General features: G+C 39.2%; 1 long non-coding RNA gene across 2 annotated transcripts; it reads right to left on the reverse strand.

The window, feature by feature from the left end:
- Positions 1-1,313: 1,313 nt before the first annotated feature.
- Positions 1,314-25,851, reverse strand: LOC141399766 (uncharacterized). Of its 2 annotated transcripts, none has more exons than XR_012411938.1 (3): positions 25,769-25,851; positions 13,050-15,892; positions 1,314-3,183 (listed from the first exon to the last, which is right to left on the reverse strand). It is a non-coding gene; the product is annotated as an uncharacterized lncRNA (long non-coding RNA). The 2 variants fall into 2 exon arrangements; XR_012411939.1 differs by lacking the exon at positions 25,769-25,851 and adding an exon at positions 25,391-25,745.
- Positions 25,852-27,317: the final 1,466 nt, after the last annotated feature.

Below are 27,317 nucleotides of genomic sequence, written 5' to 3' on the forward strand. Positions count from 1 at the left end.
TCGTATTTTGCATATTTAAAAAAAAAAAAATCAAAAAGATAAAGTCGGATATTTTTCTCAATTATTACATATTTTTGCGTGTTATTACATATCGTCACCATAAATTTCCGAAGAGGTATCTCAAAAAAAAAAAAAAAATAATAAATAAATAAAATACGTTTTTGATTGAATCTAAAACTAAAACACGTGCCCTTGAAAAATTTCAAGCTTCTACGTTCAAAAATAACGATCCTATTCAAGAAAAGGCATTTCGGAAAATGGAATAGCATTGCAATAATTAGGCATATATGTATGTACGTTTGTGTGATTGTTGTCGTGTCCGTTAAGGAGACTAACACGTTTTCAATAGAACGTTGGTCGTCTGATTTAAAAAAACCCGAAGGTTATATTACGAAAATGAATAAAAGTTGTAAATATTGTACATATATATTATTGTTATTTTCCAATATATTTTAATAATTATTGCCAAAAATTCTTTTGAAATTGATTTGTTTTTACTTGCTGTGCTGCGTTAACAGAATCAACCATGACTCTCTCGTATTTCAATACATATGGTCTGTTCCAGAACTGCAAAAATCTACTAATTTTTACTACTTTTTCTTGTTTTGTTCGATAACATAAAGGAAAATTTTTTATCGGTGTAAAACAGTTAGATTTTTGCAGGTTTTTGTATCATATAAGAATATGCAAAATCCGAAGTCACCTAATGACATATTTTACAGTACATTTTGTATGCTTTTATTAAGCAAACACATGGTGATTATAAATATTTGCAATAATTTTGTCGTGTAGATGTCTTAAAATATGAAATTTCATAAAAATATGAAATTTCTTGAAATTTTTTTTCAAACTCCCACACTGTTTGCTGGGGAGATTTTTCCCACAAAAAGACACAAAATTCTCCCACAATTCAAGATAGAGAATCAGCCCTATTCTGAACGCATGGGAGTTGGGAATTTTTTCCCATTCCCACATTTTCGTATTCTGAACAAAATTTTGTAGGAGTTTTTTTCCCATTTCCCATCTCCCCCCATTCTGAATGAAGTTCGTATGGGAATTTGTTCCCATGGGAAAAAAGTATACATTCTCTATCTTGAATTGTGGGAGAATTTTGTGTATTTTTGTGGGAAAAATCTCCCCAGCAAACAGTGTGGGACTTTGAAAAAAAATTTCAAGAAATTTCATATTTTTATGAAATTTCATATTTTAAGACATCTACACGACAAAATTATTGCAAATTTTTATAATCGCCATGTGTTTGCTTAATAAAAGCATACAAAATGTACTGTAAAATATGTCATTAGTAGACTTCGGATTTTGCATATTCTTATATGATACAAAAACCTGCAAGAATCTAACTGTTTACACCAATAAAAATTTTTCTTTATGTTACCGAACAAAACAAAAAAAAGTAGTAAAAATTATTAGATTTTTGCAGTTCTGGAACAGACCATATGTATTGAAATACGAGAAAAAGAGTCATGGTTGATTCTGTTAATGCAGCACAGCAAGTAAAAACAAATCAATTTCAAAAGAATTTTTGGCAATAATTACACTGTGATACAAATGTGGACAAAATTTTTTTGCAGGATTTCTGATGCACAAATTCGGTTTTGTGGAAGTCCATAGAAGACGAAAATACCTTTGGTTTCTTTGGGTCACTTCGGGTTTCGATTTTATAACGGTAAATGTAGTAAAAAAAGGGCTTTCTTGGATTTTCAAATTTAAACGGACATTACTTCTTTTTCCACAACCGATTTGCACACACTGTTTTTCATTATAAAGGGGAGAGTAATGCCTTTCGAAGAAGCCATAAATTTTTAAAATCGGTTAACAAATGGCTAAGTATAAAGGAAAATATGAAAAAAAACCAAAAAGTTAAAACACAACCGATTTCGTTGCGTTTTCCCATTTTGGAAAGCCAAATAAATTTCCTACTTATGTGGTGTGCGCATATTTAAGGGTTAAGCGTTATAATAATAAGAAGAAGAGCAAATATTCATGTCATTAGCAACAGCTGTTCCCAGATAAATTGGCAAAAATGTCAAAAGGGGGAAACAAAGAGGGAGAGAAAAAGTTTTTGTAAAAGGAGGAATTTCCTGGATAGAGATAAAAAAATCTTTCCTTTTGATTTGAGCCCTGAAGAAGATTGGATGTGTGGTCACCAGGCAAAGAAGAAAAAAACAACAGTGATATGCTTGTTTGAAACTTTTATTGAATATAAAGTAAACACATAAAAAAAACTACAGCTAAATAAATATACTTAAGACTAAAATTATTGGAACGAAAAAGACTTTAAACCTGAAAAGAAAATAAATAAAAAATTATTAAAATTCCTGAAAAGAAAGAAAAGGTTAAAATATGTAAATCCTGAAAAGAAAAGAGATAAAAAAAGACAAAAGAAAGGTTCCTGAAAAGAAAATTAAAAAAAAAAAACTTAAATCCTAAAAAAAGGGATAAAATAAAGTAAGTAATAAAATATCAAAACTGAGATTTTCCATACACAAATAAAAAGACTAAGATAAATTAAAGCGAACGCAACTAAACATTAAACAAAGTTAACCAAGATTAAAACTAAATTAACAATATTGAAATAAGCAGCCGCAACTCCTGGTACCACACCCAACACCCATCCAATCCATCGTGGGAGGCGCAGGATTCATGGCATGTCCAGCCCGGCTTGCCTTTTAGTATAATTCCCACACTCACACTTATACTGCTCCACTCAGACAGACAGATGTATGACCAGCTTATAGTTACATTCCGGGTAGCATAAAAAGATAAAAAAGAAGGAAAATATTAGTGAGAAGAGGGTAACAAGTGTTTAGTTTTTTTGCATGTTCCTACCTTTAGCAGCTTATTGGGTAGATAATCCTTGTACTCGTGTTTGAGCTCAGACTAGGGTTATAGGGACGTCAGTGGTAATCTCGACGCTCAGAGTGGGAGTGTCATCTACATTTGTTGTCCTTTCTGAAACTAGAAAAAAAGGAAGAGAATTTAATGTATATATATATAAAATTTACTCCTGGAATATAATTAGATGCTAAATACGTACATTACGACTACTTACCTTACAAATACTCACCTTACGAAAACGCATACTTACCTTGGGGAATACTCCCGATCCATCGCCAGTACCTCTGCTCGGGAAAGCCGCAGATCGTTACCTCATCCAGTCCTCACCTAAAAAGAAGGAAGAAGAAGCATAAAATTAGTTGTTTAAATATACATATTGATTTTTTTTGAATTTTGATTTAATAGTAGTTTAGCGTTGCAATTATGAATCGTCTCGGTAACGTAAAATGAAAGGATTCACAATAAGAATGATATTTTTGTAACTGAAAATGGAAGTTAATAAAAACTATTGTAATGTTTATTGAAATTTTGTGATTTTTCATAATGGCTAACTAAGAGAATTCAAAGGTAAGAAAACTTAGACGAAAACAGGTGGTGTAAAGTAGGGGTATTCCAATATGAGTAGGGGAATGGGAATACCATGGTGGGGTGGGATTTCCCCGGCGTTATTAACAACTAACCAGCGCCATGAAACTAATCATAACCAATAATCAAGTCTGTTTACATTCTCGTACGACATTGTTGCCATAAACTTTTGTATTATTATCCAACCTGGCAATAGAAAATGGTTTTTTGTCCACTCTGCTGAGAAGCTCGTTCACCAGCAAGAACTGCGGCCCCAAAGGCTGAGCTAACGTCCGGGTAAATAACGACTTGCCAGCAATCGCGGTGAACAGTTTCTTGCTCCACAAGCAGAGGTCCCTTAGGACAGGACAAAAATGGCGCCCGCAACATGGGGCCTGAGTAATCAGGTGTCCTACTTCTGTTTTTTTAATGCCACTCCTTACGCTGTCCTACGTCCTGGGTGTTTGGACACTCCAGGCCCGGTGGGTGGGTTTGTGATGAGTCACAACCGAGAGCGGGGTGTTCGACCTCAGAGGGGTAGGATGGGGTTGGGATGGCAATGTTTTTCTTTTCATGAAGAGTTGTAAGTCCCGATTTGCATACCTCTGTGTTAAAGTAACAGATCGGTAGCGACGAGTCTGAAAGTAAGGAGAATATACGGATAGTTTCTGTAACTAGTGTAAATAGCCCAAACTGATTTGATGACCTGTCTGTCCGGCTAAAGTACTATCGTTTCAGGCTACCAGACAAGGGAGTCCTGGGTTCACTCAAGAAGAGTGATCCAGTTGTCCTCGAGTTTTGTCCGCTAGGGAACAAATCAGTCCCGAATTTCATTTTTTTTATTTTGGCAACAAGTCGTGAAGATAAAAGAAAGAAATTTGAACATTTACCGGTTGGAGGCCGAGTGAGTGTTTTTACAATATACGTATTTTTCCGTGTGCATGTTTTTTAGGGCATGATATGGTTTTTTTTGATTAGTTAGTTAAACCACCTGTGTAAGTCTAAGTTTTCGAAGCCTTTAGTATCGATAATTGTGTTGGTATCCGATTTAGTTCAGCTATAATAGAGAAAAAGATTTTGTTTTTTTTTATATAATTAGTAGCGGAAATTGACTTCGAGGAAAATTTTTGTTTTGTAAGGGATTTGGAACTCGTATGCCATTAAGGGAGTTTAAAAACGTATTTTTTTTAATTCAAACATATATTTTCTTTTATAATACGCGTTTGTGCTGTGTTATTAGTCTTGACAGTAAACCTGGTTGTCCTTATCGGGGGTACAGAGATAGGCTTCGTGATTTCGGAGTTAGAGTAGAGGGATGAAAACTCGAGCCAAGTCGTATGAAGTAGATGATAGTGTCCCAAACGGTTCCAGCATGGCTACGAATATGACCACGGTAACAACGGATAGTGCCGGGATTGCAACCACGGCGGCAACAGCATTAGGCGCAAATACCACGATGGTGGGGGGAGGAGGTCTGGCGTCGGCAACGTCAAGCCCAGCCCAATCAGAACACGGGTCGGTCTCGTCAGTGGGGGGAGCTACGCCGGAAAGCCCCGATTTTAGCAGCATTACAGCGCAGAACATTCGACAAGCGGCGCGTGAGCAGAGAAGTCGGGTACCTCTAGAGCGGGATGAGGAATCCGCTGTGGACCCTCTACTACGAGAGGTTATCAATTCGGCAGTTAAGGTAGGGCAAGGGGAACTAATAAAGCTATTGAATGAAAAGTTAACCATACTAGTGCCGCAGCTGGTGCAAAAGACCTTAGAAGATACAGACTTCGCACAGAATACCAGCCGCCCTACCCAAACTGGAAACAAGGCCAATCAAGAAGCTGAAAGACAGACTGGTTCGGCATTCCAAAGTGCCGAACAATGGTCCCAGGAAAATGGGCAACCAAACCCACAAAGTTCTCCTCCACAAATTCCTCCACTTCAGGCGTCACAATTTCCTCCATCGCAGCCGCCACAATATCCTCCACAGCAGCCACAACCAATTCCGCCACCACAACAATATCCTCCACAACAACCACAACCAATTCCGCCACCACAACAATATCCTCCACAGCAGCCACAACCAATTCCGCCACCACAACGATATCCTCCACCACAGCCACAACAAATTCCGCAACCACAGCCACAACAATATCCACCATCACAGCTCTATCCAACAAGGTGGACCCAGTGGGAGCAGCCGCCGACAAATAACGGCCCACCGCAGCAAGTGCCACCTACAGCGTATGCAGGGTATGTCGTTGGGCGAAATTATATTGATAAATGGAAGTTGAAGTTTGATGGGTCTGCCAAGTCAATAACAGCCGAAGACTTCATTTTTCGTTTGGAGCAGCTGAAGGAAGATTATGGGTTTAGCGACGAGGAGGTTTTAGTGAAATTCCCGCAACTGTTGGAGGGGGCTGCGGAAGGTTGGTACTGGATGCAACGTCGATTAGGACGATTGAACAGTTTCCAAGCTCTCAAACAGTCGTTTTTAGCACAATTTAGGAAATTTGAAAGCGATTTTGATGTGCAGCGAAAAATGATGGATCGTCGGCAGGGATCACAAGAGGTGTTCGAGGACTATTACAATGCGATGCTGCAATTGCGCCACCAGCAGAGGGAGCCGATGGAGGAGCGCATGTTCATCGACATGATGAAAAACAACCTGAAGCCCAGTATGGCATCTTTGATTTTCCCGGTAAAGATATACGGTTTGCAACATTTCAGAGAAGAATGCCGGAAGGCCGAGCAACTATTGGGGTATCAGCGCCAGGCCACTCAGATCAACAGACAGCAATATGTTCCTCGAGTTCACTCCCTCGAATATGGAGCTCCCGAGGAATGGGAAGTGGATGCAATATCGAGGCAATCAAATTACCTATGCTGGAACTGCCGGGAGAAAGGGCACGGGTTCATGAATTGCCCGTCTGCCACTCGCAACTTGTTTTGCTACGGCTGTGGGTTGGAAAAAGTAGCAAAGCCAAACTGTCCAAGATGCCAGGGAAACCAGCAGACCGGTACGGCGAAGGGGATAGCACGTCCGGCTCAGCCGAATCCCCGTTAGCGAACCCTGAGGAGCGGAAGGGACTAGGAATTAGGATTCTTGAAAGGAATAGAGATAGTGTAGAGGAGAATGAAGATTTTGCAGCTAGATTTAAGAAAATTAAACCCTGGCCTGTCCGTCTGCGGGAATATGAGGCGGCTAGGGAAAAGATTTTTAATGGAATTGGCTTGAAAGATTTAGACAGTAGAGATCATGAAGTAATAGAAGATAGGTTAGATGTTGAGAATGCTGAAGTAGATGAATTAATAACAATGAATTTCAGTACAGTAGTAAATAGATTTAAGGGAAATGAATTAATAGGAATAAGCACAGCGAGGAAGAACGCTAGTTTAGGTAGGATTAAGAGAATTGAGAGAGCTAGAAAGAGGTTTAGAGATAGAAAGAAGACAAGGCACCAGATCGCAGAGGCGAAGTTATATGAAGGAAAGGATACACGATTGTATGCACGGATAGAAATTGGTTCTGAAGAGGTTGAAGGGTTATTGGATAGTGGGGCCACTGTCACTTGTCTAGGGAGAGGAGGAGTCGAACTGGCAGAACGTGCCAATATTCCAATATATCCCTATCGATCCCTGATTAAGACTGCCGATGGCACCTCCCATCAAGTTGTAGGAAGAATTCGCACTAGCATCAGGTTAAATAAAATAGAGAAAGAAGTGGAATTCTTTATAGTCCCAACCTTGAGCAGAGCACTCTATCTAGGAGTTGACTTCATGAGGTCATTTAGGATGTTAGCTGCCATCGAATGCTTGTCAATGGAAGACGAAATGGGGGCGGAGGCCGTTGATCCAACAATGCACACGCTTTCTGAGGGGGATAAACAGCGATTAGAGGAGGTAATCGCACAGTTTCCCTCATTCGTTGAGTTGGGCTTGGGCAAAACCAGTTTAGAGACCCACTATATTGACACGGCAGATGCAGAGCCGGTAAAGCAAAGGCACTACCCAGTTTCGCCCGCTGTTCAGGCCCTGATGTTTGCGGAGCTGGATAGATTGCTTGACATGAAGGTCATTGAGCCAAGCCAGAGTCCATGGAATAGTCCTGTTACCTTGGTGCGCAAGGGCACTAAGAACAGGCTATGCCTGGACGCTAGGAAGCTCAATGCCGTGACTGTTAAGGATGCCTATCCGCTCCCAAATATCGAGGGTCTGCTCAGTAGGCTGGGGGATACTCATTTCATCTCAAGCGTGGATTTAAAGGATGCTTTCTGGCAAATCCCGCTTGAGATGAAAAGTCGAGAGAAGACGGCGTTTACTGTCCCTGGAAGGCCCTTATATCATTATACCGTCATGCCTTTTGGGCTGTGTAATGCGGCCCAAAGGTTATGTCGGTTGATGGATAAGGTCATTCCAGGGCACCTCCGTGAGAGAGTATTCGTTTACTTGGACGATTTGCTCATAGTGGCGCCTGATCTTGAGACTCACCTAAGCCTTCTGCGAGAAGTGGCTGGCCTTTTGAAAAGAGCTAATTTGACAATTAACGTGGGAAAATCGAAGTTCTGCTTCAGAGAATTGAGGTACCTAGGGTATATTGTGGGTGGAGGCCAATTAAAAGTGGACCCAGAAAAGGTGTCGGCCATTCTTAACTGCAGTTACCCTAAAAATGCTCGACAGGTCAGAAGGTTTACAGGGATGACAGGCTGGTACCGCCGATTTATTGCGGACTATGCAACTCTAGCGGCACCAATATTCTCTACACTCAAAAAAGGGCGGTCGTTCGAATTTGGAGACGAAGCTAAGGCAGCATTTGAAAAGCTGAAACATGCCCTGACACAAAGCCCAGTGTTACAGCATCCAGATTTCCAAAGACACTTTTACGTGCAGTGCGATGCCTCGGATCTGGGAATTGGGGGAGTTCTCTTCCAAAAAGACGAAGAGGGAGGAGAGCATCCGGTGGCATACATGTCGCAGAAGTTGACTCCAGCCCAGAAAAACTATTCGGTAACAGAGCGAGAGTGCCTAGCCGTCGTGATGGCAATAAAGAAGTTCCGGCCTTATATAGAACTCATGCCGTTTACTGTCATCACTGACCACTCGTCTCTAAAATGGCTAATGACGAATAAAGAGCTAAGTGGGCGATTAGCTAGGTGGAGTCTTCTTCTGCAAAGCCATTCATTTGAAATCGAACACCGTCGAGGAACTCAAAATGTGGTACCGGATGTTCTCTCTCGATATAATCTAGAAGAACTTGTGGACCAGATGGAAAGTCTAGTAGACCTAGGGGCTGGGGACTTTAAAAATGATGAGTATGTGGCGAAAATCCAGACAATCGAGCAGAACCAAGACTGCCTTCCAGATTTGATGGTCAAAGATGGTTATATCTACAAGAGAACGATTCCGGTTACGGTGGATATACCTCAGGAAGACTTTGTCTGGAAGCTCTGGGTTCCGGCGACCTTGACGTCAAAGGCCATAGAACTAGCTCACAATTCCCCAACAACAGCTCATGGTGGTTTCCATAAAACGCTGAAGCGCCTCAAACAGTTATATTACTGGCCAAGCATGAGTGTGCAAGTGAGGGAATTCGTGAGAAATTGCACTATCTGCAAAGAGTCTAAGGCCAATTATCAGAATATGCAGCAGCCAATGAATACAAATATACCATTTGGAAGATCTACGTAGACTTCTTGGGCCCGTATGTGAGATCAAAAGCGAATAATTCGTTTATATTCATTGTGCTGGATCACGTCACGAAGTTCGTTTTGCTGAAACCCTTAGCTAAAGCCAACTCCAAAAGTGTAATTAAATTTTTAATGGACGAAGTTTTCCATAAATTTGGAGTCCCTGAAATCTTGACGTCAGATAACGGCCAACAGTTTGTAGGGAAAGACTTTACGGCGTTCTTAGAGGCATATGGGGTTAAACACTTCAAAACTGGATTGTATTCCCCACAGGCCAATCAGTCAGAGCGCGTAAATCAGTCCATACTGGCAGCAATCAGGTCTTATCTGAAAGAGGATCAGCGAGATTGGGATCAAAACCTATCCGCTATAGAGTGTGCTCTCCGATCCGCGGTTCACACTTCGATAGGGATGACTCCATATTTTGCATTATTTGGCAGCAATATGATTACACATGGAAGTGTGTATAGATTGGCTAAACAGCTCGAAAGCCTGAATGACCCAGAATTTAATGCTTTGCCCAAAGATTCGAAATTGGAGTTAATTAGAAACGAGGTTAGGAAAAATTTAGAGAGAAGCCACAATTCCAGAGCAAAGAAATATAATATACGGTCACGGAAAGTTAAGTTTGTTCCTGGTCAGGAGATTTACCATCGGAACCACCAACTTAGCGATTTTAGTAAGAACATTAATGCGAAGTTGAGTAAAAAATTTGTCAAATGCCGAGTAGTACGCGCTGTAGGTAGCTGCCTATATGAATTAGAGGATTTGAAGGGAAAGTCTCTGGGTGTATACCATGCTCGCGACCTCAAGCAGTAAGAGCCAAGAAATATAACCAGTTTAGCTGGAAACGAATCAAAAAGCCATCGACAGGTATCATCCACATAATTAGTAGAGTTTTTAAGCCCGAATAGAAACCTAGTGTGAAAGGAAATCTCCCCGAAGTAGCAATCAAAAATCGCAAATTCGAAAAATGCTTTGCCTTGGACATACTCACTTTCTCATCAGAGGTGACCAGTCTTCGGAAGCCAGCAACAGAAGTCAGAAATGTAAAGTCAGAATACGAAGAGAAGCATCCCATGTTAGGCGACTCAAACTTTTGATTACGATTCTTGAGCTGTCACGTTGTGACTGTCGTTGACCATGGGTGCATTTCCCTTCTTGGTATACAGATATATGCATATATTTATATAAAATATATATATGCACCTATGTACACCTATACCCATTTGAAACTAGTGACACAAGGCAGGGAATTGTTGTACACAAGGTCGCGGATCTGTCATTCATCGATTTATGTAGTTAGAGCCTGTAAACAGGGAAGACAGGATCAGACACACATGGATGTGTTTGAAATAACAACGTATCCGACATTCTGACAAAAGTTGGAGGTCCCGTTGGCGATACACCGGTGGGAGAGAAGCGAAGAAACGGGCGTAAAATTCTTCCACAGCGCCTTTGGTTGGTTGGCTTTGCTGTTCGGTGAGATTATCCACAGATATTTTGTCTTATTAGGAAATGCTATGTGGACAGAAGTCCAATAATAATATTGCATGAACCAATGGTCAAGGCAATTTTCATCTATAGATGCAAGATTTCGTAAGATAAATAAGCGAACAAGCAAAGTTTTGTAGATATATCGCTATTTGTTCGCTTGGTACAGACGAAAGTAATCACTGGAAATAACATTATATGGGGTAGAAGGAAATATATAAATCGGGTAAATACAAACCTTTTTTTTTTTTAACACAATTTCAGTTGCGAAACAATATTTGAATACAAAGCAAAACATCAATATAATTTAATTCAAACTATATTGCACCACTCTTTCAGTCAAACAAACATTTAAATAAATCAATTCATATAATTGCAGACTTTTTTTTTGGAAATAGCACAGATACGCCACTTTCGCAATTCGTAACTAATATGTTTGCATCATGAATAAAGAGGCAAAGGAAATCATGTTGAAGGATATATTTAAAAAAAAAAAATCATAAACAAGATTGACATCCATGGTGGATACCGTTGCTCAGGTATTTTGAGTTATTCACACATCATTCATTCTTTTCAAATCTTGAAAATATTTCTTAGGCCAACCGCATATGGCAAACTCCATTTACCTTTTTCCTATAGTTTTTAAATTTCTCAAAACATTGCACATATTTGTATTGGCGTCTGAGATATTACTGGATGGATAGCTGATTTAGGCCTTCAGTTGTCCTGATAAATTATATTAATCCACTAAACGATTGTTTTGGGTATCTTAAACGTATATTTATAAACACACACACACATTTTCAATTTTGGTTGACATCCTAAAATATGTTCGCTATTATCAATCCACAATTTTATAATGAAAAAGAGGAAAAGCAGGCCGATTAAAGTGACACTTTGTTTTTAATAGAAGTGGCAATCATTGAACTTGCTACAAATCCTTTTTTGCAGGTTTACTCAGGAAAGTTAAGGATTCGAAGTTCGCTTATATAAAATACAATCTTTGTTATTGTGAATACTTTATTATTACACTTTGATCCAAATACGTTGCGTTTTAGATGATTTTCAACATGTTTTTATGATCTTCCCTGAGAACATCTGTATAGCCAACCCATTTCTCAACCTTGTCTTTGACATATATTGTTTATCTACTATCTTATAGAATTGTTGTTGTGAATCTCACAGGTATCTTCTTTTAATATACCCGTATCTTGATAAAAATGTTCGTGGATTACACCTTAGCGAAAGCCTAAATAATCAAATATTGCAGTGGTCTGGAGTTATTTCATTTAATTTCTTAATGGTTATAATATGTGAAATAAAATACATATTCCTCCAAGTCGTTTAAATGTCAGGAAGAATGGTTGCGAAAACTGATGTAACAGTATATCTTTTTCTTCTATTTTGTTATGCATTTCTTAGTTGTATAGCATGTTTTAGGCCGTTCCACCCTTACATACATACAACTTTTCACCCATATGTAATCACTTTTTATTTGTGGTAATTGTTGATTTTGACCGAGAAATGCTTGTTGTTTAATCATTTCAGTAATATCTCTATATATATTAGGCGATTTATGGGATATGCAGTAAGAGGTTTCCTCCATAAATACCCAAGAGATTTGAATATATAATGATACAATTATATAACCTTCAAAATAAATGTTTGGTAATATTTATTTTGAAGGCCTAATATCAAAAGGGAGAAGGATATATTCACGAAATTTGAAAATCCAAAGTTTTCATCCAGCACCTGGTCACTTTCATGCTAAACGAGTAATAAAAACAACAGTTGTGAACGATTTATTATTCCATTCCGAGTCAAGTTAGTTAGATTTTGAGAGATTTTCAAAAGGTGTTTACGTTTTCACATTAGAAAAATTTTGGAAAAAACACCTATTATTCAATAGTTTCCTTCACATTTTATTTTCAATGTAATGTTGTTTTCGTAAAATTGTTAATTGTTGAAGAACGTAATTTGCATGACAAATTTTAGGTTTACTCACAAACAAGCAAATTCCGTGGCTGTGTTCCTTGAATTATGTTTATCGGGATTCAACTGTAAAATGTAAACACATACCTGAGGTCCGCTGTACGTTTGATACATAGTAAAATTGTTGGCTTAATGCCACATGTTGGCAATACTTCCATGCTATTGATGAGGGCATTGTGTAGTATTTGACTTCCATGTATGTAAACATAAGAAGGTGTGCATTTGTGTAATTATGTAGTTTTTATGAACCGGCGTGGCACACACACACACACACATTCCAATACCTTTTTGCTACAGTTGCAATTCATAAATGCGTTAGATTATGTTTGCCCTGATTGGATTTCTTTCAATTCTTTTTGTTATGGCATTTAATATAATCCAAATTCATTAGGTTAAATACTTGTTCTCCTTAAATTTTTTTTTTTGGTTATGGATGTGAAAAAGGGCCAAAATCCATGACTTTACCTTCCTTATTTCAGTGAATTAATTTGATTTTCGCCTGCTACCAGAATTGAATGAAATTATTTCTGGTTAATGTAGTGATGTCGATCTTTAGAAGAATACCGGTTAAACAATGTGAATTGAATACTCTTAGTAAGTAGTCGTAACCACCGGGTGATTCAAATAAAATTTATTCTCAAATGGGGTACCTATTCCAAATGCGTTCGCATAGGCTGATGTAACCGAAGCAGACTAACTTAGTTCTTGCACTTTTTCCCTCCCATCCTTTGACAGTGATGTTCAAAGGATGGTTGGGTTTGTCATGTGCACCCCTTAGAGTTAGTACAGTGCCATCTAGTAGGTGGTAGCAGAATTCAACCAGCTGATTAAGAAGGCAGAATGACACTCGCACAGTTTCGTTTGTCTATTTAGTTTTGTCAAAAAAAGTCACTCAATTCAACAAATAATAATGTTTGACATGATGCTAACCAAAATGGCAAGTATGAAGGTTTTTATCTGCCCTTTTTGAATTTGCAACTCTAAGCAGCTTGAGGTGAGCTTGTCGAGAACAAAGCGAAGAATTCTGGAGTTATTCTACCCGGCGAAACAAAGCAAACATCGAAGGCGAGACTCAAATGAATTGTTATTAACTGTGACAGTGAGAGAAAAACAAACATTGTTCTTAGTTTGTGTTTTATTTAAAATTACTAAATATTGAGCCACCCCTACTGAATTCAATGAAGTGGTCAATATAAGAATTTGAACTTAAAATCAATATGAACTAAATTGGATTACGCAATTGAAGCGACGTACCAAAATTAAATAACATTACTAAACTAAAGTATAAAATACTATAAGTAAAAAAAAACTCCAAACGGAATTTGTATTTGCACAAAAAAAAAAGTAAAGTAAAGTAACTAAGGTTTTTAAAAACTACAAAAAAGGAACATACATTATATTACCGCCATACACGTCCAGCTCGCCACCTCCGCTGCCATCGTGGGATCCTGCTTAAACGCACCTGCATACCGCGGTGCCAGGTGACTTATTGTGACGTAACTCTTACAAACCGAATACACCATAAATAATCTATAAAGAATATAAAGAAGATATTAACATATTTGTATAACATATTCATCGTAATAAGGGTAGGCATTGTAAAGTTTCTAGTTTGTTGACCAGATTGTAAAGTGTAGCACTTAGCCCAAAAAGATTGAGCTCACTCTAGGCAGGCTAAAGGGTTCAAATTCAGATCAAGGGGAATATTTGTCCTATTTATCTCAATGCTGTCCCTTCACAGATGTTTAAAATTGAACCATTAAAAAAAAGAACTGAATCAATTCTTAAAAGTTTATAGATTATTAACGAAACTTAAAACAAAAATACTATTCGGACAGACGGACAACCCGAAGAAGCAGCTTGTCTTTCAAATATTTACGTTGCGACGCCTGAAGCCTACCAGATCGAGAAATCGGTCATTATTATACAAGATATAACTCATGATTAAAATGTTATTTTGGAGACGTAGATGTTTCTATTCTTATCGACATAGCATTTTAAGATTTACATATGTTTTTCAAATGGAATGATTGATTTTAATAGTATCGTTTAATGGAATTCAAAATTGTTTTTTTTTTCATGCAATAAAATGTACATAATGCAATTTATAACGTTTAAAAATATGTCTTTCACTGAGATCATGTAGATCTCACAATATAAGGAAATAAAGGGGGAACGATAACTGGGGTAGGTAGGTACGGGGCAACCGAACTTGTGGAGTTGCTATGGTGGACCTGATGTCCAGTGGGAGGGCTGATCCTCGTCATAATACCAGATGAGGTACGACTTCTTTACATTTTGGTAAGTGTGGTGCTGATCCTTTTTATTTTTTTCCTGTAGTCTCCGTTTCTCTTTTGGGCCGTTTATCATTATCATTTTCCTTCTTTTTATCTAGACTGGCATGATGTATTTTTCTAGTGCTTGTCTTATAGGATAGAGTGTCGCAAAGAACCCCACCATCCGGCGAGCGTTAGCCGTGTGACACGCCACCATGCCAGCACAGCGACACCTACCCACAAAATAGACCATCATGGTTTTCATTTTCGACCCAGGACAGGACACTTAAATCCTAAAAAAAGGGATAAAATAAATTAAGTAATAAAATATCAAAACTGAGATTTTCCATACACAAATAAAAAGACTAAGATAAATTAAAGCGAACGCAACTAAACATTAAACAAAGTTAACCAAGATTAAAACTAAATTAACAATATTGAAATAAGCAGCCGCAACTCCTGGTACCACACCCAACACCCATCCAATCCATCGTGGGAGGCGCAGGATTCATGGCATGTCCAGCCCGGCTTGCCTTTTGGTATAATTCCCACACTCACACTTATACTGCTCCACTCAGACAGACAGATGTATGACCAGCTTATAGTTACATTCCGGGTAGCATAAAAAGATAAAAAAGAAGGAAAATATTAGTGAGAAGAGGGTAACAAGTGTTTAGTTTTTTTGCATGTTCCTACCTTTAGCAGCTTATTGGGTAGATAATCCTTGTACTCGTGTTTGAGCTCAGACTAGGGTTATAGGGACGTCAGTGGTAATCTCGACGCTCAGAGTGGGAGTGTCATCTACATTTGTTGTCCTTTCTGAAACTAGAAAAAAAGGAAGAGAATTTAATGTATATATATATAAAATTTACTCCTGGAATATAATTAGATGCTAAATACGTACATTACGACTACTTACCTTACAAATACTCACCTTACGAAAACGCATACTTACCTTGGGGAATACTCCCGATCCATCGCCAGTACCTCTGCTCGGGAAAGCCGCAGATCGTTACCTCATCCAGTCCTCACCTAAAAAGAAGGAAGAAGAAGCATAAAATTAGTTGTTTAAATATACATATTGATTTTTTTTGAATTTTGATTTAATAGTAGTTTAGCGTTGCAATTATGAATCGTCTCGGTAACGTAAAATGAAAGGATTCACAATAAGAATGATATTTTTGTAACTGAAAATGGAAGTTAATAAAAACTATTGTAATGTTTATTGAAATTTTGTGATTTTTCATAATGGCTAACTAAGAGAATTCAAAGGTAAGAAAACTTAGACGAAAACAGGTGGTGTAAAGTAGGGGTATTCCAATATGAGTAGGGGAATGGGAATACCATGGTGGGGTGGGATTTCCCCGGCGTTATTAACAACTAACCAGCGCCATGAAACTAATCATAACCAATAATCAAGTCTGTTTACATTCTCGTACGACATTGTTGCCATAAACTTTTGTATTATTATCCAACCTGGCAATAGAAAATGGTTTTTTGTCCACTCTGCTGAGAAGCTCGTTCACCAGCAAGAACTGCGGCCCCAAAGGCTGAGCTAACGTCCGGGTAAATAACGACTTGCCAGCAATCGCGGTGAACAGTTTCTTGCTCCACAAGCAGAGGTCCCTTAGGACAGGACAAAAATGGCGCCCGCAACATGGGGCCTGAGTAATCAGGTGTCCTACTTCTGTTTTTTTAATGCCACTCCTTACGCTGTCCTACGTCCTGGGTGTTTGGACACTCCAGGCCCGGTGGGTGGGTTTGTGATGAGTCACAACCGAGAGCGGGGTGTTCGACCTCAGAGGGGTAGGATGGGGTTGGGATGGCAATGTTTTTCTTTTCATGAAGAGTTGTAAGTCCCGATTTGCATACCTCTGTGTTAAAGTAACAGATCGGTAGCGACGAGTCTGAAAGTAAGGAGAATATACGGATAGTTTCTGTAACTAGTGTAAATAGCCCAAACTGATTTGATGACCTGTCTGTCCGGCTAAAGTACTATCGTTTCAGGCTACCAGACAAGGGAGTCCTGGGTTCACTCAAGAAGAGTGATCCAGTTGTCCTCGAGTTTTGTCCGCTAGGGAACAAATCAGTCCCGAATTTCATTTTTTTTATTTTGGCAACAAGTCGTGAAGATAAAAGAAAGAAATTTGAACATTTACCGGTTGGAGGCCGAGTGAGTGTTTTTACAATATACGTATTTTTCCGTGTGCATGTTTTTTAGGGCATGATATGGTTTTTTTTGATTAGTTAGTTAAACCACCTGTGTAAGTCTAAGTTTTCGAAGCCTTTAGTATCGATAATTGTGTTGGTATCCGATTTAGTTCAGCTATAATAGAGAAAAAGATTTTGTTTTTTTTTTATATAATTAGTAGCGGAAATTGACTTCGAGGAAAATTTTTGTTTTGTAAGGGATTTGGAACTCGTATGCCATTAAGGGAGTTTAAAAACGTATTTTTTTTAATTCAAACATATATTTTCTTTTATAATACGCGTTTGTGCTGTGTTATTAGTCTTGACAGTAAACCTGGTTGTCCTTATCGGGGGTACAGAGATAGGCTTCGTGATTTCGGAGTTAGAGTAGAGGGATGAAAACTCGAGCCAAGTCGTATGAAGTAGATGATAGTGTCCCAAACGGTTCCAGCATGGCTACGAATATGACCACGGTAACAACGGATAGTGCCGGGATTGCAACCACGGCGGCAACAGCATTAGGCGCAAATACCACGATGGTGGGGGGAGGAGGTCTGGCGTCGGCAACGTCAAGCCCAGCCCAATCAGAACACGGGTCGGTCTCGTCAGTGGGGGGAGCTACGCCGGAAAGCCCCGATTTTAGCAGCATTACAGCGCAGAACATTCGACAAGCGGCGCGTGAGCAGAGAAGTCGGGTACCTCTAGAGCGGGATGAGGAATCCGCTGTGGACCCTCTACTACGAGAGGTTATCAATTCGGCAGTTAAGGTAGGGCAAGGGGAACTAATAAAGCTATTGAATGAAAAGTTAACCATACTAGTGCCGCAGCTGGTGCAAAAGACCTTAGAAGATACAGACTTCGCACAGAATACCAGCCGCCCTACCCAAACTGGAAACAAGGCCAATCAAGAAGCTGAAAGACAGACTGGTTCGGCATTCCAAAGTGCCGAACAATGGTCCCAGGAAAATGGGCAACCAAACCCACAAAGTTCTCCTCCACAAATTCCTCCACTTCAGGCGTCACAATTTCCTCCATCGCAGCCGCCACAATATCCTCCACAGCAGCCACAACCAATTCCGCCACCACAACAATATCCTCCACAACAACCACAACCAATTCCGCCACCACAACAATATCCTCCACAGCAGCCACAACCAATTCCGCCACCACAACGATATCCTCCACCACAGCCACAACAAATTCCGCAACCACAGCCACAACAATATCCACCATCACAGCTCTATCCAACAAGGTGGACCCAGTGGGAGCAGCCGCCGACAAATAACGGCCCACCGCAGCAAGTGCCACCTACAGCGTATGCAGGGTATGTCGTTGGGCGAAATTATATTGATAAATGGAAGTTGAAGTTTGATGGGTCTGCCAAGTCAATAACAGCCGAAGACTTCATTTTTCGTTTGGAGCAGCTGAAGGAAGATTATGGGTTTAGCGACGAGGAGGTTTTAGTGAAATTCCCGCAACTGTTGGAGGGGGCTGCGGAAGGTTGGTACTGGATGCAACGTCGATTAGGACGATTGAACAGTTTCCAAGCTCTCAAACAGTCGTTTTTAGCACAATTTAGGAAATTTGAAAGCGATTTTGATGTGCAGCGAAAAATGATGGATCGTCGGCAGGGATCACAAGAGGTGTTCGAGGACTATTACAATGCGATGCTGCAATTGCGCCACCAGCAGAGGGAGCCGATGGAGGAGCGCATGTTCATCGACATGATGAAAAACAACCTGAAGCCCAGTATGGCATCTTTGATTTTCCCGGTAAAGATATACGGTTTGCAACATTTCAGAGAAGAATGCCGGAAGGCCGAGCAACTATTGGGGTATCAGCGCCCGGCCACTCAGATCAACAGACAGCAATATGTTCCTCGAGTTCACTCCCTCGAATATGGAGCTCCCGAGGAATGGGAAGTGGATGCAATATCGAGGCAATCAAATTACCTATGCTGGAACTGCCGGGAGAAAGGGCACGGGTTCATGAATTGCCCGTCTGCCACTCGCAACTTGTTTTGCTACGGCTGTGGGTTGGAAAAAGTAGCAAAGCCAAACTGTCCAAGATGCCAGGGAAACCAGCAGACCGGTACGGCGAAGGGGATAGCACGTCCGGCTCAGCCGAATCCCCGTTAGCGAACCCTGAGGAGCGGAAGGGACTAGGAATTAGGATTCTTGAAAGGAATAGAGATAGTGTAGAGGAGAATGAAGATTTTGCAGCTAGATTTAAGAAAATTAAACCCTGGCCTGTCCGTCTGCGGGAATATGAGGCGGCTAGGGAAAAGATTTTTAATGGAATTGGCTTGAAAGATTTAGACAGTAGAGATCATGAAGTAATAGAAGATAGGTTAGATGTTGAGAATGCTGAAGTAGATGAATTAATAACAATGAATTTCAGTACAGTAGTAAATAGATTTAAGGGAAATGAATTAATAGGAATAAGCACAGCGAGGAAGAACGCTAGTTTAGGTAGGATTAAGAGAATTGAGAGAGCTAGAAAGAGGTTTAGAGATAGAAAGAAGACAAGGCACCAGATCGCAGAGGCGAAGTTATATGAAGGAAAGGATACACGATTGTATGCACGGATAGAAATTGGTTCTGAAGAGGTTGAAGGGTTATTGGATAGTGGGGCCACTGTCACTTGTCTAGGGAGAGGAGGAGTCGAACTGGCAGAACGTGCCAATATTCCAATATATCCCTATCGATCCCTGATTAAGACTGCCGATGGCACCTCCCATCAAGTTGTAGGAAGAATTCGCACTAGCATCAGGTTAAATAAAATAGAGAAAGAAGTGGAATTCTTTATAGTCCCAACCTTGAGCAGAGCACTCTATCTAGGAGTTGACTTCATGAGGTCATTTAGGATGTTAGCTGCCATCGAATGCTTGTCAATGGAAGACGAAATGGGGGCGGAGGCCGTTGATCCAACAATGCACACGCTTTCTGAGGGGGATAAACAGCGATTAGAGGAGGTAATCGCACAGTTTCCCTCATTCGTTGAGTTGGGCTTGGGCAAAACCAGTTTAGAGACCCACTATATTGACACGGCAGATGCAGAGCCGGTAAAGCAAAGGCACTACCCAGTTTCGCCCGCTGTTCAGGCCCTGATGTTTGCGGAGCTGGATAGATTGCTTGACATGAAGGTCATTGAGCCAAGCCAGAGTCCATGGAATAGTCCTGTTACCTTGGTGCGCAAGGGCACTAAGAACAGGCTATGCCTGGACGCTAGGAAGCTCAATGCCGTGACTGTTAAGGATGCCTATCCGCTCCCAAATATCGAGGGTCTGCTCAGTAGGCTGGGGGATACTCATTTCATCTCAAGCGTGGATTTAAAGGATGCTTTCTGGCAAATCCCGCTTGAGATGAAAAGTCGAGAGAAGACGGCGTTTACTGTCCCTGGAAGGCCCTTATATCATTATACCGTCATGCCTTTTGGGCTGTGTAATGCGGCCCAAAGGTTATGTCGGTTGATGGATAAGGTCATTCCAGGGCACCTCCGTGAGAGAGTATTCGTTTACTTGGACGATTTGCTCATAGTGGCGCCTGATCTTGAGACTCACCTAAGCCTTCTGCGAGAAGTGGCTGGCCTTTTGAAAAGAGCTAATTTGACAATTAACGTGGGAAAATCGAAGTTCTGCTTCAGAGAATTGAGGTACCTAGGGTATATTGTGGGTGGAGGCCAATTAAAAGTGGACCCAGAAAAGGTGTCGGCCATTCTTAACTGCAGTTACCCTAAAAATGCTCGACAGGTCAGAAGGTTTACAGGGATGACAGGCTGGTACCGCCGATTTATTGCGGACTATGCAACTCTAGCGGCACCAATATTCTCTACACTCAAAAAAGGGCGGTCGTTCGAATTTGGAGACGAAGCTAAGGCAGCATTTGAAAAGCTGAAACATGCCCTGACACAAAGCCCAGTGTTACAGCATCCAGATTTCCAAAGACACTTTTACGTGCAGTGCGATGCCTCGGATCTGGGAATTGGGGGAGTTCTCTTCCAAAAAGACGAAGAGGGAGGAGAGCATCCGGTGGCATACATGTCGCAGAAGTTGACTCCAGCCCAGAAAAACTATTCGGTAACAGAGCGAGAGTGCCTAGCCGTCGTGATGGCAATAAAGAAGTTCCGGCCTTATATAGAACTCATGCCGTTTACTGTCATCACTGACCACTCGTCTCTAAAATGGCTAATGACGAATAAAGAGCTAAGTGGGCGATTAGCTAGGTGGAGTCTTCTTCTGCAAAGCCATTCATTTGAAATCGAACACCGTCGAGGAACTCAAAATGTGGTACCGGATGTTCTCTCTCGATATAATCTAGAAGAACTTGTGGACCAGATGGAAAGTCTAGTAGACCTAGGGGCTGGGGACTTTAAAAATGATGAGTATGTGGCGAAAATCCAGACAATCGAGCAGAACCAAGACTGCCTTCCAGATTTGATGGTCAAAGATGGTTATATCTACAAGAGAACGATTCCGGTTACGGTGGATATACCTCAGGAAGACTTTGTCTGGAAGCTCTGGGTTCCGGCGACCTTGACGTCAAAGGCCATAGAACTAGCTCACAATTCCCCAACAACAGCTCATGGTGGTTTCCATAAAACGCTGAAGCGCCTCAAACAGTTATATTACTGGCCAAGCATGAGTGTGCAAGTGAGGGAATTCGTGAGAAATTGCACTATCTGCAAAGAGTCTAAGGCCAATTATCAGAATATGCAGCAGCCAATGAATACAAATATACCATTTGGAAGATCTACGTAGACTTCTTGGGCCCGTATGTGAGATCAAAAGCGAATAATTCGTTTATATTCATTGTGCTGGATCACGTCACGAAGTTCGTTTTGCTGAAACCCTTAGCTAAAGCCAACTCCAAAAGTGTAATTAAATTTTTAATGGACGAAGTTTTCCATAAATTTGGAGTCCCTGAAATCTTGACGTCAGATAACGGCCAACAGTTTGTAGGGAAAGACTTTACGGCGTTCTTAGAGGCATATGGGGTTAAACACTTCAAAACTGGATTGTATTCCCCACAGGCCAATCAGTCAGAGCGCGTAAATCAGTCCATACTGGCAGCAATCAGGTCTTATCTGAAAGAGGATCAGCGAGATTGGGATCAAAACCTATCCGCTATAGAGTGTGCTCTCCGATCCGCGGTTCACACTTCGATAGGGATGACTCCATATTTTGCATTATTTGGCAGCAATATGATTACACATGGAAGTGTGTATAGATTGGCTAAACAGCTCGAAAGCCTGAATGACCCAGAATTTAATGCTTTGCCCAAAGATTCGAAATTGGAGTTAATTAGAAACGAGGTTAGGAAAAATTTAGAGAGAAGCCACAATTCCAGAGCAAAGAAATATAATATACGGTCACGGAAAGTTAAGTTTGTTCCTGGTCAGGAGATTTACCATCGGAACCACCAACTTAGCGATTTTAGTAAGAACATTAATGCGAAGTTGAGTAAAAAATTTGTCAAATGCCGAGTAGTACGCGCTGTAGGTAGCTGCCTATATGAATTAGAGGATTTGAAGGGAAAGTCTCTGGGTGTATACCATGCTCGCGACCTCAAGCAGTAAGAGCCAAGAAATATAACCAGTTTAGCTGGAAACGAATCAAAAAGCCATCGACAGGTATCATCCACATAATTAGTAGAGTTTTTAAGCCCGAATAGAAACCTAGTGTGAAAGGAAATCTCCCCGAAGTAGCAATCAAAAATCGCAAATTCGAAAAATGCTTTGCCTTGGACATACTCACTTTCTCATCAGAGGTGACCAGTCTTCGGAAGCCAGCAACAGAAGTCAGAAATGTAAAGTCAGAATACGAAGAGAAGCATCCCATGTTAGGCGACTCAAACTTTTGATTACGATTCTTGAGCTGTCACGTTGTGACTGTCGTTGACCATGGGTGCATTTCCCTTCTTGGTATACAGATATATGCATATATTTATATAAAATATATATATGCACCTATGTAACATATGTACACCTATACCCATTTGAAACTAGTGACACAAGGCAGGGAATTGTTGTACACAAGGTCGCGGATCTGTCATTCATCGATTTATGTAGTTAGAGCCTGTAAACAGGGAAGACAGGATCAGACACACATGGATGTGTTTGAAATAACAACGTATCCGACATTCTGACAAAAGTTGGAGGTCCCGTTGGCGATACACCGGTGGGAGAGAAGCGAAGAAACGGGCGTAAAATTCTTCCACAGCGCCTTTGGTTGGTTGGCTTTGCTGTTCGGTGAGATTATCCACAGATATTTTGTCTTATTAGGAAATGCTATGTGGACAGAAGTCCAATAATAATATTGCATGAACCAATGGTCAAGGCAATTTTCATCTATAGATGCAAGATTTCGTAAGATAAATAAGCGAACAAGCAAAGTTTTGTAGATATATCGCTATTTGTTCGCTTGGTACAGACGAAAGTAATCACTGGAAATAACATTATATGGGGTAGAAGGAAATATATAAATCGGGTAAATACAAACCTTTTTTTTTTTAACACAATTTCAGTTGCGAAACAATATTTGAATACAAAGCAAAACATCAATATAATTTAATTCAAACTATATTGCACCACTCTTTCAGTCAAACAAACATTTAAATAAATCAATTCATATAATTGCAGACTTTTTTTTTGGAAATAGCACAGATACGCCACTTTCGCAATTCGTAACTAATATGTTTGCATCATGAATAAAGAGGCAAAGGAAATCATGTTGAAGGATATATTTAAAAAAAAAAAAATCATAAACAAGATTGACATCCATGGTGGATACCGTTGCTCAGGTATTTTGAGTTATTCACACATCATTCATTCTTTTCAAATCTTGAAAATATTTCTTAGGCCAACGGCATATGGCAAACTCCATTTACCTTTTTCCTATAGTTTTTAAATTTCTCAAAACATTGCACATATTTGTATTGGCGTCTGAGATATTACTGGATGGATAGCTGATTTAGGCCTTCAGTTGTCCTGATAAATTATATTAATCCACTAAACGATTGTTTTGGGTATCTTAAACGTATATTTATAAACACACACACACATTTTCAATTTTGGTTGACATCCTAAAATATGTTCGCTATTATCAATCCACAATTTTATAATGAAAAAGAGGAAAAGCAGGCCGATTAAAGTGACACTTTGTTTTTAATAGAAGTGGCAATCATTGAACTTGCTACAAATCCTTTTTTGCAGGTTTACTCAGGAAAGTTAAGGATTCGAAGTTCGCTTATATAAAATACAATCTTTGTTATTGTGAATACTTTATTATTACACTTTGATCCAAATACGTTGCGTTTTAGATGATTTTCAACATGTTTTTATGATCTTCCCTGAGAACATCTGTATAGCCAACCCATTTCTCAACCTTGTCTTTGACATATATTGTTTATCTACTATCTTATAGAATTGTTGTTGTGAATCTCACAGGTATCTTCTTTTAATATACCCGTATCTTGATAAAAATGTTCGTGGATTACACCTTAGCGAAAGCCTAAATAATCAAATATTGCAGTGGTCTGGAGTTATTTCATTTAATTTCTTAATGGTTATAATATGTGAAATAAAATACATATTCCTCCAAGTCGTTTAAATGTCAGGAAGAATGGTTGCGAAAACTGATGTAACAGTATATCTTTTTCTTCTATTTTGTTATGCATTTCTTAGTTGTATAGCATGTTTTAGGCCGTTCCACCCTTACATACATACAACTTTTCACCCATATGTAATCACTTTTTATTTGTGGTAATTGTTGATTTTGACCGAGAAATGCTTGTTGTTTAATCATTTCAGTAATATCTCTATATATATTAGGCGATTTATGGGATATGCAGTAAGAGGTTTCCTCCATAAATACCCAAGAGATTTGAATATATAATGATACAATTATATAACCTTCAAAATAAATGTTTGGTAATATTTATTTTGAAGGCCTAATATCAAAAGGGAGAAGGATATATTCACGAAATTTGAAAATCCAAAGTTTTCATCCAGCACCTGGTCACTTTCATGCTAAACGAGTAATAAAAACAACAGTTGTGAACGATTTATTATTCCATTCCGAGTCAAGTTAGTTAGATTTTGAGAGATTTTCAAAAGGTGTTTACGTTTTCACATTAGAAAAATTTTGGAAAAAACACCTATTATTCAATAGTTTCCTTCACATTTTATTTTCAATGTAATGTTGTTTTCGTAAAATTGTTAATTGTTGAAGAACGTAATTTGCATGACAAATTTTAGGTTTACTCACAAACAAGCAAATTCCGTGGCTGTGTTCCTTGAATTATGTTTATCGGGATTCAACTGTAAAATGTAAACACATACCTGAGGTCCGCTGTACGTTTGATACATAGTAAAATTGTTGGCTTAATGCCACATGTTGGCAATACTTCCATGCTATTGATGAGGGCATTGTGTAGTATTTGACTTCCATGTATGTAAACATAAGAAGGTGTGCATTTGTGTAATTATGTAGTTTTTATGAACCGGCGTGGCACACACACACACACACATTCCAATACCTTTTTGCTACAGTTGCAATTCATAAATGCGTTAGATTATGTTTGCCCTGATTGGATTTCTTTCAATTCTTTTTGTTATGGCATTTAATATAATCCAAATTCATTAGGTTAAATACTTGTTCTCCTTAAATTTTTTTTTTTGGTTATGGATGTGAAAAAGGGCCAAAATCCATGACTTTACCTTCCTTATTTCAGTGAATTAATTTGATTTTCGCCTGCTACCAGAATTGAATGAAATTATTTCTGGTTGATGTAGTGATGTCGATCTTTAGAAGAATACCGGTTAAACAATGTGAATTGAATACTCTTAGTAAGTAGTCGTAACCACCGGGTGATTCAAATAAAATTTATTCTCAAATGGGGTACCTATTCCAAATGCGTTCGCATAGGCTGATGTAACCGAAGCAGACTAACTTAGTTCTTGCACTTTTTCCCTCCCATCCTTTGACAGTGATGTTCAAAGGATGGTTGGGTTTGTCATGTGCACCCCTTAGAGTTAGTACAGTGCCATCTAGTAGGTGGTAGCAGAATTCAACCAGCTGATTAAGAAGGCAGAATGACACTCGCACAGTTTCGTTTGTCTATTTAGTTTTGTCAAAAAAAGTCACTCAATTCAACAAATAATAATGTTTGACATGATGCTAACCAAAATGGCAAGTATGAAGGTTTTTATCTGCCCTTTTTGAATTTGCAACTCTAAGCAGCTTGAGGTGAGCTTGTCGAGAACAAAGCGAAGAATTCTGGAGTTATTCTACCCGGCGAAACAAAGCAAACATCGAAGGCGAGACTCAAATGAATTGTTATTAACTGTGACAGTGAGAGAAAAACAAACATTGTTCTTAGTTTGTGTTTTATTTAAAATTACTAAATATTGAGCCACCCCTACTGAATTCAATGAAGTGGTCAATATAAGAATTTGAACTTAAAATCAATATGAACTAAATTGGATTACGCAATTGAAGCGACGTACCAAAATTAAATAACATTACTAAACTAAAGTATAAAATACTATAAGTAAAAAAAAACTCCAAACGGAATTTGTATTTGCACAAAAAAAAAAGTAAAGTAAAGTAACTAAGGTTTTTAAAAACTACAAAAAAGGAACATACATTATATTACCGCCATACACGTCCAGCTCGCCACCTCCGCTGCCATCGTGGGATCCTGCTTAAACGCACCTGCATACCGCGGTGCCAGGTGACTTATTGTGACGTAACTCTTACAAACCGAATACACCATAAATAATCTATAAAGAATATAAAGAAGATATTAACATATTTGTATAACATATTCATCGTAATAAGGGTAGGCATTGTAAAGTTTCTAGTTTGTTGACCAGATTGTAAAGTGTAGCACTTAGCCCAAAAAGATTGAGCTCACTCTAGGCAGGCTAAAGGGTTCAAATTCAGATCAAGGGGAATATTTGTCCTATTTATCTCAATGCTGTCCCTTCACAGATGTTTAAAATTGAACCATTAAAAAAAAAGAACTGAATCAATTCTTAAAAGTTTATAGATTATTAACGAAACTTAAAACAAAAATACTATTCGGACAGACGGACAACCCGAAGAAGCAGCTTGTCTTTCAAATATTTACGTTGCGACGCCTGAAGCCTACCAGATCGAGAAATCGGTCATTATTATACAAGATATAACTCATGATTAAAATGTTATTTTGGAGACGTAGATGTTTCTATTCTTATCGACATAGCATTTTAAGATTTACATATG

Source organism: Musca autumnalis, unplaced genomic scaffold, assembly GCF_047663935.1.
Source record: "Musca autumnalis isolate F117 unplaced genomic scaffold, ASM4766393v1 scaffold_3, whole genome shotgun sequence".
In the NCBI taxonomy this organism is placed as follows: domain Eukaryota; kingdom Metazoa; phylum Arthropoda; class Insecta; order Diptera; family Muscidae; genus Musca; species Musca autumnalis.